The 17,087-nt window shown below is 39.8% G+C and overlaps 1 pseudogene; it reads right to left on the reverse strand.

Moving 5' to 3' along the window:
- Positions 1-13,241: 13,241 nt before the first annotated feature.
- Positions 13,242-16,168, reverse strand: LOC123401498 (annotated as a pseudogene).
- Positions 16,169-17,087: the final 919 nt, after the last annotated feature.

Below are 17,087 nucleotides of genomic sequence, written 5' to 3' on the forward strand. Positions count from 1 at the left end.
GCTTGTTGGGAGACAACCAACACTTTTACTTTCTATTTTTATGTGTTCAAATGATTAAACTACTATAGTAATCATGTTTATAGCTTTTGTTTCAATCAAGTGCCAAGTAAAGCATTTGGGATAGTGTGGATGATAGTTGAGTTGATTCTGTGCAAAAACAGAAACTTTTTCTCTCAGTCCAGGAACTTTGTAAATTCACTGGAACGTGATTTTGATCTGAATTTTCTACACATGATTTTTATACAAATTTCCTGGATTGTCCTAATTTTTCAGAATTTTAAGAGATATGGAAATATGGTTACACTACAGATCTTCACAGATTGTTTTGTTTTTGTCAGATTCTGTTTTGCATGCATAGTTTGCTAATTTTAGTGTTCCCATAGCTTATATTCAGTGATATAAATTATGGGAATATTAGAATGCAGTAGGTATCATGTGGGAACAATTATGAATCTTGTCTTGCCAGTACCTAAGTGAATGATCATTATTTATTATACTAACCCATCTCATGAAGTTCTGTTATGTTTTGTGTGATTGAAGTTTCCAAGTTTTGCGTGAGACACCGATAAGAGGATAATAAGGAGTGACAAGAACCTAAGCTTGTGGATTCCCAAGGCACCCCAAGGTAATATCCAAGGAATACTCAAGCGCCTAAGCTGTGGGATGCCCCGGAAGGCATCCCCTCTTTCATATTCAACATTATTGGTATATCTTACTTGGAATATTTTTATACGTCACATAATTTGAGTTTTGCTTGGAGCGTTATTTTTTCTCTGTTAGGTGTTATTTATAATGCTTTTTAAATAAAAAGTTCCAAGAACTGCATTAGGATGCTTGTATTGCATGCTTTGATTGGTGTTCTGTAAAAACAGAAAGTGGTGCTGTAGTGTTTAAATTTTCATATTTTACTGGAACGTGGAAAGTATCTAAAAAATTTACACAGGGCTTTCATATAAATTTTATAGCATGTCCTATATTTTCATAATTTTTTGAGTAACATAAGTACACTGTTTTCATAAAGTTTTACTGACTGTTTTGTTTGGACAGATTGATGTCATAGTTTTGTTATCTACTTACCCTATAGTTTCCATAGCCTATATTGATAGATATAAACTTTGGAAATGATAGTAAACAGTAGATGATGTTTGCAATTATTATGCAACTTGACTTTCCAGTACATGAAGAGTTGATTTATTATTGTGTGTACTAACCTATCTCACGAGTTCGAGTTCTGTGTGGATGAAGTTTTTGAGAATAGGTGAAACCATGATATGAGAGGATTGAAAAAGATACAAAATATCAAGCTTGGGGATTACCAAGTTACCCCAAGTAAATATTTCAAGAACTCTCAAGCATCTAAGCTTGGGGATGCCATGCATCCCACCTCTCTTAATCAACTATCGGTTAGCCTATGTTGAGCCTAAATTTTTATTCGTTCACATGTTGTGTCTAATCTTGGAGTGCTATTTTTATTTTGATTGTTGTTTAAATAAAATAATCAGATCAGAAAATATTTATTAAGAGAGAGAGAGAGAAAGTCCTCAGATAGCTGCTTAATTGTTTGACTACTCATTGATATTCACTTATATGTTTTGGAGTAGTTTTGTCATTTACTCTCGTGCTTGACTTATATCCTGTGAGTAAATGGTTGAATGAATTGAATATCATAAATCTGAAATTATATATGTTTTATATGCTTATCCCATGGGGAGTAATGACTTCACATATAAGAAGTATAGGTGGTAATATTTATTGAAAGTTAGCAACGGCATTGGTCACTTGAACAATTCATGAAAGAATATTGAAGGAAGATAGATTTCACATATAAATGTAATATCTTGGAAATCTTCTATGATTGTGAATACCCGTTAATTATTTTCAAACTTGAGCAAATTAGTTGAAGTTGGACAAGGAAGACAATGTAATGAGTTATGCTTTGGTATATTTGTATAGAAGTTATATTGTTATGGATCCTCCAACATGTGGTGCTTGCTTCCACCTCATACTAGCCAAAACTTCCCCACTAAGTAGAAATACTACTTGTGCATCCAAACACCCTTAAACCCAAAGTTGTTCCATATGAGTCCACCATACCTACCTATATGTGGTATTTACCAGCCGTTCCAAGTAAATTTGCATGTGCCAAACTCTAAACCTTCAAATAATATTCTATCTTGTATGCCCGAATCGCTCATATAGTGACTAGGGGTTGTCAGTATCTTCCATGCTAGGTGGGTTATTATCATCATATGTGTTGATTCACTATCATTCACGAGAAAGTGGCTGGTATCCGGGATGCCCATTTCCATGCTCAAAAATCAAATCAAAATATAATAAAACAAAACTCCCCCATGATTGTTGTTTGTATGGACGGTACCCGTGGATACGGCTCGCTGTGGAGTGTGATTGATTAGTGGAGGGGAGTACAAACTTTACCATTCTGTTTGGGAACCGCTTATAATGTATCTAGCATGGAAGATACCAAGATCTCTCGGTTGTTATGTTAACAATAAAAGCATACCGCTCAAAATTATTATTCATCTCTGTTTTAAAATCTTGAGCTCTGGCACCACTGCAAATCAATGCTTCCCTCCGCAAAGGGCCTATCTTTTACTTTCTAGTACTTACCTTTATACAAGAGTCATGATGATCTTCACCACTTCCTATATTTTGCCTTTTTCTCTTGGCAAGCATCATGTGGTGGCGAAAGATCCAAGCATATATGGCCATTCAAATATATTTGATCATGAATTATTATTGTTGACAACTATCTATATGACAAATAAGTTGGGAGGCGAAACTTTAAGCCCCTATCTTTCTCTGTGTTCGACGGATGCCATTTGCTCTTAAAATATGCTTTGAGTGTTAGCAATCATGGAAGACTATATGTTAGTGGAGTATGCGGAATTTGCTAAATCAAAGCTCTTACATAGACCCTTCCTGAAAACAAGATGAATTGCAAATGTTCGATCACTAGAATTATGGTTTGTTAGTTTTCAAGAAACTTTTTGGTTTATACTTTAACATGTGAATAGCTTGTTACTTGATCATGAGAAGTTTTATGAGATGAGCTACTCTTTATGGTTTATATTGATGCTAGAAAAAGTGATTGGAAGTTTCATTTGTCAAAGTTGTGCACTTGCTAGCATTCACACTTCATAAATTATTTATTTTATCATTTACCTACTCGAGGACGAGCAGGAATTAAGCTTGGGGATGCTGATACGTCTCCAACGTATCTATAATTTATGAAGTATTCATTCCACGTTTACAATAATTCTATATGATCTTGGTATGATTTTATTAGAACTAACCCGGACTGACACCCTTTTCAGCAGAACTACCATGATGTCATTTTTTTGCAGAAATAAAAGTTCTCGGAATGGGCTAAAAATTTACGGTGATTTTTAATGGACCAAAAGAGGCCCCCGAAGCACCAGAGCTGGGACAAGAAGTGGATGAGGAAGCCACAAGCCTGCTGGGTGCAACCACCCCCCTAGGTCGCGCCCCTGTGGCTTGTGACCTCCTCGGGAACCTTCCTGACGTGAGACCGACGCCAAAAATTCCTATAAATACCAAAACCCCCAGAAAGAAACCGAGATCGGGAGTTCCGCTGCCGCAAGCCTCCAGAGCCACGAAAAACCAATCGGGAGCCCGTTCCGGCATACTGTTGTAGGGGGAAACCATCACCGGAGGCCATCTTCATCATCTCGGCGGTCTCCATGACGAGGAGGGAATAGTTCACCCTCGGGGCTGAGGGTATGTACCAGTAGCTATGTGTTTGATCTCTCTCTCTCTCTCTCTCTCTCTCTCTCGTGTTCTTGAGATGGCACGATCTTGATGTATCGCGAGCTTTATTAATATAGATGAATCATATGAGTTTTCCCCTCTCTATGTTGTTGTGATGAATTGAGTTTTCCCTTCAAAGTTTTCTTATCGGATTGAGTCTTTAAGGATTTGAGGACACTTGATGTATGTCTTGCGATGGGATATCTGTGGTGAAAATGGGATGTTATATTGACCCACTTCATGTATGTTTTTGTGATCAACTTGCGGGTTCCGTGACCTTGGGAATTTATGTATCGGGGTTGGCACATGTTTTCGTCTTGACTTTCCTGTAGAAACTTTGGGGCACTCTTTGAAGTTCTTTGTGTTGGATTGAACATGATGAATCTGAAATTATGTGATGCATATCGTATAATCATGCCCATGGGTACTTGTGGTGACATTGGAGTATCTAGGTGACATTAGGGTTTTGGTTGATGTGTATCTTAAGGTGTTATTTTAGTATGAACTCTAGGGATGTTCATGACACTTATAGGGATAGCTCATAAGATTGATCAGAAAAGATAACTTTGAGGTGGTTTCGTACCCTACAATAATTTCTTCGTTTGTTCTCAGCTATTTGTGACTTTGGAGTGAACTCTTTGTCGCACGTGAGGGATTTATATATGATTCAACTCGCCTTGTTTCCAAGCATATATACAACATTTTGCTCATTGTTTACTATTTTTTACCTTGCTGTTTTTATATTTTCAGATTGCAAAAAACTATATCTACCATCCATATTACACTTGTATCACCATCTCTTCGCCGAACTAGTGCACCTATACAATTTACCATTGTATTGGGTGTGTTGGGGACACAAGAGACTCTTTGTTATTTTATTGCAGGGTTGCTTGAGAGAGACCATCTTCATCGTACTCCTCCCATGGATTGATAAACCTTAGGTCATCCACTTGAGGAAATTTGCTACTGTCCTACAAAAGTATGCGCTTGGAGGCCCAACACGAGTCTACAAGAAGAAGGTTGTGTAGTAGACATCATTAAGCACCTCGTTATCGGGGGTAAATGGAACAAGGGAAGAACTAGCCATAGTAACAAGAAAACAAGTAAACTAACAATGAAAGCAAACAAAGAAGTAAACTAGCAACTAGTGAAGATAAATGTTTTTGTATTTATGATTTTTATACAGCAAGCAAAATATAACAGCAAATAAAAAGTAGAACAAGTGAATGATAATTTGTATGAAGGTACTTGATAGTAGGTTGGTGATACTCCCCTGCAACGGTGCCAGAAATCCTTCCTGATACTTGTAATCTGTGTTGGGTTTTCAGCGAAGTGGAGAGGGTGATGCAACATAGTATAGATAAGTATTTCTCTTAGTGAGAACAAAAGTTATCGAACAAATAGGGGTAGCATGCAACCACCATCTTCAGCAACCGCACACTAAGAAGCAACCACTTGCACCCAATGTAGGCAAGAGGATTGTCAATCCCCTTGGACTCATTATTTGCAAGCAAATGAAGTGTGTAGATGATAGCAGATAATTGTCAATTGCAAAATTAAACAAAAGCTAAATAATAACAGCAAGGTAATATAGGTTTTTGTAAATATATAAGTGGATAGACCCGGGGGCATAGTTTTTCCTAATGGCATCTCTCATGAAGTAGGCATATGGTGGGTAAATAAATTAATGTTGGGAGTTGATAGAAAAGGGCATAGTTATGCAATACTTGTTCATGGAAATGATCATTACATATAGGCATCACACTCGTCAGAAAGTAGACCTGCATCTACTACTATTACTCCACCCATCGACCACTATATCGAGCATGCATCTAAAGTATTAAGTAAAACATAGTAGTGCTTGAAGAACATTGACATGATCTAGACAAAGTAGATTCAATCAATATGAAGAAAACACATCATTTTATCGTTAGTGGCAACAATACGAATATGTGTCTTGTCCATTTCTATCACTAGGATATAGAGCGCCGCTAGATTGAACCCACTACAGCGCATCTCTCCCACTGAAGAATTATCAATCTAGTTGGCCAAACTATCTCAATAGATCGAAGAGAATTATGAAGCTATCATACAATCATGCATATGTAAAAAAGACTCGCAAGGAATTCAATATCATTTCATGAAAAATATGAACAGAAACCAACAATTGATCAGATCCCGACAAACGCACAGCACAAGAAGATTACATCGAATAGATCACCCCGAAGATGTGGTCAACTTTGTATTGAAGATGAAGAGAGAGATAAAGATAGCCATCTAGGTACTAACTACGGACCCGTAGGTCTGAGGTGAACTACTCACACATCACCATGGGAGCAGCAAGGTTGATGTATAGGCCCTCCATGATTGATCCCCCTCTGATAGGGCACCGGAATAGGGCTCCAGGTGGGCACACGACAAAATAGAGACTTGCGGCGGCGGAAAAAGTGTTCCGGGAGGATCTCTAGGGTTTGGGGGATATGTTGGAATTTATAGGCATAGAGGGGCGTCGGGAGGCGCCAGGAGGGGCCAGCACACAACAGGGCGTGACCACCCCCTCACCGCACCCTGATGTATGATGCCTCTCTCGTGCAGCCTCTGGTCTCTCTTGAAGCTTCCAGGTCTTCTTTTGGTCCAAAAAATATCATAAAAAATTTTGTGGCAATTGGAATTTGTTTGGTACCGTAAACTTGAAAAAGCAAAAAAAACGAATAAAACAACAACTGTCACTTGGCATTGGGTTAATAGGTTAGTGCTCAAAAAAATATGAATTGAAAAATAAATGCCTAAAAGGTATCCTAGAATGATAATATTATAGCATGGAACAATAAAAAATTATAGATATGTTGGAGACGTATCAACTCATCTCCCCAGCAACGGCGCTAGAAAAGAGCTTGATGTCTACTACACAACTTTATTCTTGTAGACGTTATTGGGCCTTAAAGTGCACAGTTTTGTACGACCGCAACAATTTTCTCTCAAGTGGATGACCTAAGGTTTATCAATCCGTGGGAGGTGTAGGATGACTATGGTCTCTCTCGAACAACCGTGCAATCAAATACAGGAAATATCTTGTGTCCCCAACACATGCAATATAATGACAAATTGTATAGCGCACTAGTTCAGCGAAGAGATGGTGATACAAATGTAGTATGGATAGTAGATATAGGTTTTTTGTAATCTGAAATTATAAAAACAACAAGGTAGCAAGTAACAAAAGTGAGCATGAACAATATTGCGATGCTTGGAAATAAGGCTTAGGGTTCATACTTTCAAGATACGTCTCAAGCGTATCTACTTTTCCAAACACTATAGGTCTTATTTTGGACCCTAATTTGCATGATTTGAATGAAACTAACCAGGACCGACATTGTTTTCAGCACAACTACCCTCGTGTTAATTTTGTGCAAAAATGAAATTTCTCGGAATCGGATGAAACTTTTTGTGGATTTTTTTGGAATATATGAAGAATTATGGAGTGAAGATGTGCTCGAGGAGGTTGCGTGTGGGCCACAAGGCAACAGGGCACGCCCACCCGTCCTAGGCACGCCTTGTTAGCTTGTGGGGTCCACGTGGCTCCCCCGACCGTAATTTGAGTACTATAAATTCACAATATCAGAGAAAAAATAGGAGAGAAGCTTTCATCGTGTTTTATGAGACAGAGCCGCTGTCACCTCCTGTTCTTCCTCGGGAGGGCTGATCTAGAGTCCATTTGGGGCTCAAAAGAGGGGGATTCGTCGCTCTCATCATCATCAACACTTCTCCATCAACAATTCCATGATGCTCACCGCCGGGAGTGAGTAATTTATTTGTAGGCTTGCTGGACAGTGATGGGATTGGATGATATTAATCATGTAATCGAGTTATTTTTATAGGGCCTCATCCCTAGTATCCACTATGTTCTAAGATTGATGTTGCTATGACTTTGATATGCTTAATGCTTGTCATAGGGCCCGAGTGCCATGATTTCAGATCTGAACCTACTATGTTTTCTCTGAATATGAAAGTTTTAGATCCTACCTTGCAAGTTGTATGCACCCACTACGTGTTATGATCCGCATCTCCCAAGGTGATAATAATTGGGATTCTTTCCGGTGATTGTCGTAGTTTGAGGAGTTCATGTATCCCCCATGTGTTAATGCCTTGTTTCGGTTCTCTATTAAAAGGAGGCCTTAATATCCCTTAGTTTCCTTATGGACCCCACTGCCACGGGAGGGTGGGACAAAATATGTCATGCAAGTTCTTATTGCAAGCATGTATGACTATATACGGAATTATATTTATGAATTGAAGCTAGTTTTGTGTCGCTCTAGTGTGCAACTGTTACATGATTGATGTCATCTAAATCATTATCCATCACCTGTCCACGTGCCTACTCTTATCAGATGTTGAATCTTGCTAAGTTACTATTGATGCTGCTACGGTTACAATCAGTACAAAATTGTTGTTGCCATTACCGTCGCTACCACTATTTTGTTGTTCTACTAATTTTTTTTCCTACAAAGAGATATCCCAGGCATGCCTGAATTGACAACTTAGCTGCTAAGACCAATAAATATTATTTGGCTCTCCTTGTATCGAATCAATAATCAGGGTGTAATACTACCCGTGAAGACTCTTGCGATCCCCCATACTTGTGGGTTATCATTTCACTAGTGCAATCTCTCAGCAATGCTAAAATAATAGAATCATATGATCATCCTTCAACATGCGACAAAGAATCACTCCAAAGTTCATAAGTATCAGAGAACATGAGATGAAATTGTTGTAGGTAGTAGAACGACCTCAAGCATACCCTTTTGTACCAATCTATTGAACTATTCCTATAAGTGTCACAAATAGCCCTAGAGTTTAAACTAGAATAACACCTATGATACACATCAGTCAACCCTAATGTCACCTAGATACTCCAATGTCACCTCAAGTGTACGTGGGTTAATTATACAACATGCATCAAACAATTTCAGATTCATCATATTCAATCCAACACAAAGAACTTCAAAGAGTGCCCCAAGATTTCTATCAGAGAAAGTAGGACAAGAACGTGTGTATCAACCCATATGCATAGATTACCCCATTGTCACCACGGGTATCCATATGCAAGGCACACATCAAGTGATCTCAAATCCGATATTCAATCCAACATAAAAAAATATCAAAGGGTAAGATTCAATTCATCACATCGAGATAGGAAGGGACGAGAACCATATGATCCAAGTATATTAACAAAGCCCATGGTACATCAAGATCATGACATCTCAAGAACATGAGAGAGAGAGAGACAGAGAGATCACATAGCTACTGGTACATACCCTCTGCCCCGAGGGTGAACTACTCCCTCTTCGTCATGGAGATCCCTGGGATGATGAAGATGGCCTCCGGTGATGATTGCCCTCTCCGGCAGTGTGGCGGAATAGGGCTCCGGATGAGTTTTCTTCGGCAGAGAGGCTCGCAGCAGCGGAGAGGAAGTTCTAGATTAACTTCTGGGTTCTTTGTTATTTAAAGGATTTTTTAGTGTTGGAATCACGTCAAACAGAGCCACAAGGTGGTCCCAAGCCATAAGGGCGTGTCCATGGGGTAGGTGGGTCCTGTTGACTTGGCAGCCACAGGTGCCCCCTCGAGTGGTTCTCCGCTCTAGTATTTCTTATTTGTTATGGAAAAAATCGTCAAAAAGTTGCGGGCGATTCCGAGAGCTTATATTTTCTGCACAAAAACAACATCGCGGTAATTCTCATGGAAACCCCGTCAGTCCGGGTTAGTTCTAATTAAATCATATAAACTGCATCAAAACCATATAAAAGTATGGTAAGCATAGGTAAATATGGCATGAATACTTCATAAATTACTGGCACAGTGGAGACGTATCAACATCCCCAAGCTTAATTCCTACTTGTCCTCGAGTAGGTAAATAATAATAGAAGTAATTTATGAAGTGTGAATACTAGCATAGTATATAAGTTTGATTCATGATAATTCCAATCACTTTTTCTAACAACAACTTGTTTCTCATAAAACTTCTCGTGATCAAGTAGCAAGCTATTCACATGTTATGGTTCAAACACTATTCACATGTTATGGTTCAAACAATGCATTCTCTTGAAATTTAACAGCCTATGTTCTTAGTCATCAAACAATTTCAATGCATCTTATTTTCAACAAAGTCTAAGTAAGATCTCCACATATTCAATTATCATATAGTCTTCTATGATTAATAATACTCAAAGCACATTTTAAGAACAAATAATATCCATCAAAAACAGACAAAGATAGGGGCTTAATGTTTCACCTCCCAACATATTTATCATAAAGATAATTGTGATTGGGACAAACATCTATATAGTTTATTGAAATGCATCTCTATAGTTTTGCATTAAATTAGGGAGGCGAATTTGACCCTAAACCCTAACTAGGGCTACACTCTCAATCCATAACAACACAAGACGTAAGGTATTACACCCCCGGGTGGCCCGAACCTGTATAAACCCCTTGTGTGTTGTTTGTTGGTGTTGCTCTTTGTGTGCGTTGATTACCATAATCGAACCGCAAAGGAGCCTTGCTAGTCCCATAGATTGGAGTACCTCGACAACAAGTGAGACTAATGATGTGTAGTTGTTTGATGCTACTAATTTAGCTTGTATGCTCAAACTGGTTGGCACTTTAATATTTTGTACTCAATATGTGTGATAAAATATTTTACCATGGTTGTGTGTTCATACATTTTCTCAAATGCATGTTCGTAATTAATTCGTGTTCGATTTATTTGTTGAAATGACTTGTCATAGTTTTTGTACTCCGTATGTTAGTTGAAATGCATCTGTATAGTTTTGCACTAAATTAGGGAGGAGAATCCGATTTTGATCGTTGAGATCAAGTGGGAGAAATAGATCTTGATCATCTAAATCAAGGGAGATAAGCAGATCTTGATCGAGCATTTAATGGGAAATTACTTCATAAAGAAATTTGTGTTGACTTAGGGTCAGACCAAAAATCCACTAATCATATTTCTTTCACAATTTTTGTACCTCACAACTATTGCGGTGGAGTTTGGGATAACAAGGCAATTTTCTGAGTGGCTACATGATTGCTACATGATTGTTGGAAAGGTAGAAGCGAGTGCCAAACCTCAATGTGATCAATATTAAACTCGAATCATTCTTGTGGAAAAAATATAGCTTCCTGGAACACTCTGTGCCTGGACTCCCGACGAACTGATAGAGTCGCAGATCATTTCAACCAAGAGACTCTTATCCCAAAACTAGTGTGGTTCAACCCAACTAGCTTGATTCACTCAGATCTTATCTAACTAAATTCCGTTCCACTTAAGTGAGACCCTACGGGTACACGACCACTTATACATGACTTAACTTTCCATAGAACAATTCTCTTGCAAGTCGATAGTTGGTGGCGGTTTCTAACAGAACATGCGAACTCCCCGATGACATAAATACATTCTAAGTTCTAACAAACTTTCACAATGTGTCATGTATCCCATTCCATTTACCTGACGATATACGTTGTCAAGCTCAACCTGAGTGCTTGCGAGCCATGAGATTTGAGTTCCGAAGATACATGTGGTAAGTTATGGGTCATGCAAGGGAACTTTAAGTTGGTAGCTTGACCTCTCTTCTCGATCATCTGATACAAATTCCTGAAACTGTTAGCACTTAGCTCGCGTCGCATGGCGATACTTTCCGAATCTGATCACTTGAGATAGCCCAAAGAACATCTCTGCGGGCGAAGAAAAAAATTCATCTTGGTCAACAATGCCACGCGGCTTGCTTTCTGACTAACCCCAAATCTACCTCTCTAACTACTCGGTCACAGAGTAGCATTTGATAGACCCCAAGTATGTTGATACACAACTCAGGTCGTGCATGTACATTGTTTGAGACTAACAAATTACTGAAGCTCATTGCGTCTCAAAGTGGATTTGTTCAACTAAGTATCTCCACTACCTGAGTCAATATTGTCATATTGGCATCACCATGCCAATGACTTGTGAAACACGGTCATCAGTCGAGTCATGCCCTAGTCAACGATATGTGTTCCCACAACCTTGCCAACCAGGGACCACTAGAACAACATCATATCGTATATTTCACAACCAAATCATGTATTGGACGATACATATTGTTGATGATGTTCATGGCTATAAATAACTTATGAATACAATGGGAAATAATATCTCTAGAGTTCTTTCTACAAGAGCATCTCAAGTTGGTCAGGCGTCCCGAGGCATAATTGCCTCTATGATATATTTCCAGTATTGTAGATGTCGCCAAAGCTTCAGCTGTCTGTGTCACCGATGTGTTCAAATCCGTTGTCGTCTCAAAATCGACAATGGCCGGTCAAGGGAGGGGGTCCCAAGGGCAAGGCTTTGGCACACCAAAGAGACCGAATAGCTTCTCCCAAAGCACGTCCAACTCGTGACAGAATAGGTCCATCTCTGCGATGCAAGGTCGGGGGGGGGGGGGGGGGAGAGGAGCTCCGAGTGGAGATCCATCATTGCAACCGGTGAGCAGTGAGAAGAGTTAGGTGAGAGAGTGGAACAGTAGATGAGTGAGAGACGAGTTATTGTAAGGAAACAATGTCTCCTGCGCTTCTCCATGCATGCCCCTCATACAACTATGTGTCATGATGCGTTCGTATGGGTGTCGATCGCTGAAATGTATGATTAGGTCGTTCCCTCATAATGGTTGAGGGTTGCCATCCCCTTCTACATGTAACCAAACATTGCAATTTTGCATCTCGCGGAGGGTGTAGTAAATATTACACGTTCAGCAGGAGGTAATGTAAAAAAAAAAAAGGATCACCCTTTTTTTCTTAAACAAGGCAAAGGCACATGTTTCGTTCTACCTTAAGTATAGAGTACAACACAAAGTACATAGCCAATAAAGTTGGCATCTTGATGAGCTCTCGTAATTTGTAATGGAGCATCGTTGCACTTGTGATTTGCGAACGAGCTCCCTCTGTAAATTACCTTCGTTCCAGTATTACCGTCTGGATTTAATGCATAACTAGCAACGAGCTGTCTTGTTACTAAAATAAAAGGGTTCAGAAAATCAGAACCCTTTGAGCGGTTTACAATTTCAGGATCTTTGTACTAGACTGACGAACACATGAATATCAATATCTCATCCCTCAAATGGTACCTTAATTTCTGCTATTTTCATACACTCTTGATAAAAGGTTGAGTATGTTATATGCCTTCAGTAGCTGTGTAATCGCTCAAGTTTCAGTTGTTGCTGAACTTCAGGGCATTTTGGAATTTAAACACACAATTATGCTAGTAACTAGCACTATTCTTTTGAGAAACAAAGAAAGACATCCTTCAATAGGGTCGACATCAACAAAACAAGCATTGCCGCCTTTGTACATGTCCATCGAAAACTTGGACTATTATTACTACATTGATTCCATAACAATTGCCACAAGAACATAGCAGGCAGATATTTATCGTCTTCAAAATCACTTCCACAATAAAAGAGGGTTCATGATATTTGCTTAAATAATACAAATAACACCAAACGGTGATATAGTGCCTCCATGCAAAGACGGCGAATCTTGGGGCCTACTTATGCCGGACTCGAAACGGCTACAGAGAGTAGAAATTAAGCAATCAGAGTTACGGTTGACAGTAATACACAAGAGGTGCCTACTATTAAAGTTTCATTCATCAGCTGCCTTCCAGAATTCATCGTGTAGACTGTCATAAAGGAAATTCATTGCAGCAAATGTAGAAGGCAACAAAAAGTTCAGACAAGTGAATCTGGGTCGGACGATGCACAGCCTTGTCCAATGGTGCACAGTCAAAAACTTAACGACTTCAGTAGCAAATTTATACTGAAAATTTTGGAGACCACTTCATGATTAGTCGTCAACCAAACTAATTTTCTTCAAAAGGGCATCTGAACACTTGCTGGAGTAGTGAACCGACTTGGTAACACCCTGCGCGGCTTGCAGAGAGACACTACCACAATGCTCAATGACCAAAGACTCTTAACTTATCTGCACGTCCCAGTTCAGCCACTCCAACATCAGTAACTTTATGACATGCCCGAAGTGTGAGATGACTCAAGCATGGGGTGTGCGCAATGAAGCGCATCCCAGCATCAGTTACCCAATGGCACAATATAAGCTCGAGTGTCTCCAAATGTGGTGAGGATGAGAGGGCCTTCATCCCTTTGTCATCAAAGAAGTTGGGGGTGTTTAGCACCAGAACACGAATTGGGCAGGACTGAATGAGTGCCAGAAAACCATCCTGTGTGAATCCTATTTCTGATGACCAGCCACGGGAACATCCTTTAAATCTGAAATCTACGATCTGAAGCATAGGACAGTTGAGGGCTAGAGCGTAAAGGCTGTCATCAGTAAATGACGTCCTGGATTCACAATAGCCGTCTTCACTGCAGTGGCGCTGCAGGTTCAGCCAAAGTGTGATGCTTTTAAGGTTGCTGCAGCTCCGGGATAATGCAATCAGGTCGTTGTCATTTAGCCCAAGAACATACGCAAGCCAAAGGTTCTCCAATGCTTTACACTTCCCTAGGAGAACACGAAGTCCTATTTCTGGCCAGGTTTTAATATGTGCCAACCTTAAATCCTTCAAACTCTCACAGCAGAAATCATATGTATCCATGCTGTGAGCATTGTACGATGGATCATAGTAGTCACAACCTATAGAATACTCATATATTCCTCTTTTCCTCTCAAACTCAAACTTCTGGAGCCTCATCCATCCTGAACCAAACTTTAGGAAGTCATGATGATTGATTCCTTTGCAATTCTTCACTACCAGCTCTTCCAACAATCCATCCCTCCCAAGGTATTCCAGCCACTCTACACTGTCGATTTTCTCGCAGTCAATAAGGTGGAGAACAGATAGACTTGTGCAACCAGCTGCAACTAAGAAAAGCCCAATCGAAGTTATTTGTGGTGTGGAGTTCAGCCTGAGAGACATCAATTTCTTGCATTCGCTAAACAACCAAGCCCAGAGTCATCGATGTGTGAGCAGAAGCTTAAGGTGAGGTCAACCAGCGAGGAACAGTGAGATGAAAACACAAAAAGGCCTTTGTTGTCCAACTGATTTCCATGTCCAGGTATCCAACCAGAGTAATCGATTTCCAATTTCTGCAAATTCGTAAACCTGGTGCACAATGATGTCAGTGCTTCTGTAGTAGTGCAAAGACCAGAACCAACACGGATAGCACCCCTTTGATTCCCCTCTATCGTATAGAGCCCCTTTGACACAAGGGAAAGAGAATTCAGATCACTTGTCCTGGTGATCTTCTTAACAATCTCTGTCACCACAGCCTCCGGTAGGTCCTCCATCGAGCAAACTCAGCTGTACCAATCAGTTAATATCAAGGTTCAGAAAACAACCAAAAAGCTGGACTAAAACTTATGATACGTATATCAGAATAAAGCATGTGAAAAGACTGAAATCGCAGCACTAATTACGAAGAAAACACTGACGAACTTTGGTCATTTACTGTATCCACCCAATACTTGTGTGTTCTTTGTAGGACTAATGGAGATTAACGGAAGCACCTAACAACTTATTTATCCCTACATTGCTAGCAAGAAACAGTGAAGCCACATCATTACCGACATAAGTAGCAGACCCTGAATAACAAACGAAAGAAGAGAATACAAAGAAACAAACTAAAACTGATGAGTAATTGACGCAAGCAACTCCTCAGGGCAAGACTCGCGTGCTCAGCCTGAACCAATTGTTGGGCTAATCGATGCAATTGCCAAAGAGAAACAACAATAACCAATCACCTCTGTCTGTCTAGCCTTCCATTTTCTTTTGCCATGGTCGAGTCAATTACCAAAGAAGAACGCGACAACAAGAAAAGCAGGGGAGATTAATCCATAAAATAGTCTGAACCGGGCCATTTCATGTGCAGGGGCAGAGTGGCTCGGTTAGCTGTACGCAGGAGTTAGCTTGAAGTTTACTCTGCCACTGGAACTAAGCACGCGGTAGGGTATAGGCCACGGCGGCGCTAGAAGCAGTTGTGGTGACGAGACCCGCGAGATCCGGGGCTGGACGATACCATGGGCTCGGGCCAGCAGCGCCCCAGCTCGCGACTCGGGGTTCGCCGACGGTTGCGCTTTTGCAAGTTTCAGAGCGCCCTACGATTATAGTACTAGATTTACCGAAACAAAGACCGTGTACTACATCTCGAATCGGGGAAGCACTACCGGCAAACAAATTAAGGCTGGAGAAGTAAGAAAAGGAGGTACCTTGAGCACGAACGAACGCGGGGCTGCGATGGAGAAGAGGGGAGCTCCGCCGCCGGACCTTGGAGAAATGAGTCTTCTTTTTTCTGAATTCGGAGGAGACTGCTGCTAAACCCTAGCCTCACCCGCATCGGAGGAAGAAGATGGGTCGCCATAAATGGGCCGGCCTGGAACGTCGTGCACACCCGCAAGTTTAAAGCATTGGGCCACCGCTTGGTGCGACCTACTCCCTCGTTCCAAAATAAGTGTATTAACTTTATACTAGTTTTAGTATAGAATTATATTAAGGTTGAGACACTTATTTTAGAACGAAATACTATTGAACGTCGTGCACACCCGCATATTAAAGCATTGAAGGTCGTGCTGTTAACAGTTAAGCACCTAGATTAGCCAATTCGTCGCAGTGTTTCTCAAAGAAAAAGTTAACCAATTAGTTGCTAAAAAACATAGGTTAGCCAATTTCTCTCATACTTCTCAGTCAAAAGAAATCTCCCTTACTCTTGGTGGTGACACCACGTCTGATTTGGTCAACCCCACGATCCAACTTGTATCCCATCAACTATGGTTTATGATGAATAAAACTTGGCTTTACCCTCAGAAATATTGTAATTGCTTTCATTTATTAAGGGATTTTTATATAAATCATAAAATATATTATTTATCTCGAAATTTCATATAATCATTTTAATAGATAATTCAAATATTCAGGTGGTGTAAAAAATATGTCATGTATTTTTAAAAATGTTACTCCCTCCAATCCATATTAATCGCCGTTGATTTAGTACAACTTTATTTTAAATGCTATTGTAAGCCAAAAAATGTTCATATGTCCTAACAAATTCAGATGTATTACATTGATTTTTTGTGTTTTTCGGTTCATGTGTTTTCTTTAGTGTCTCGTATGTAAAAAAAATGAATATTCATATGTTGTAAGAAAAAGTTCACTTGTGAAAATAAAAGTTCATGTGCCTCAATAAAAATTGCCGCATATTTCCAAAAGATTCTTATATGTGAAACAAAAATGTTTGTATACCTTACAATGACGTTCATGATTG

The sequence above is a fragment of the Hordeum vulgare genome, chromosome 6H (genome assembly GCF_904849725.1).
Source record: "Hordeum vulgare subsp. vulgare chromosome 6H, MorexV3_pseudomolecules_assembly, whole genome shotgun sequence".
Lineage (NCBI taxonomy): Eukaryota > Viridiplantae > Streptophyta > Magnoliopsida > Poales > Poaceae > Hordeum > Hordeum vulgare.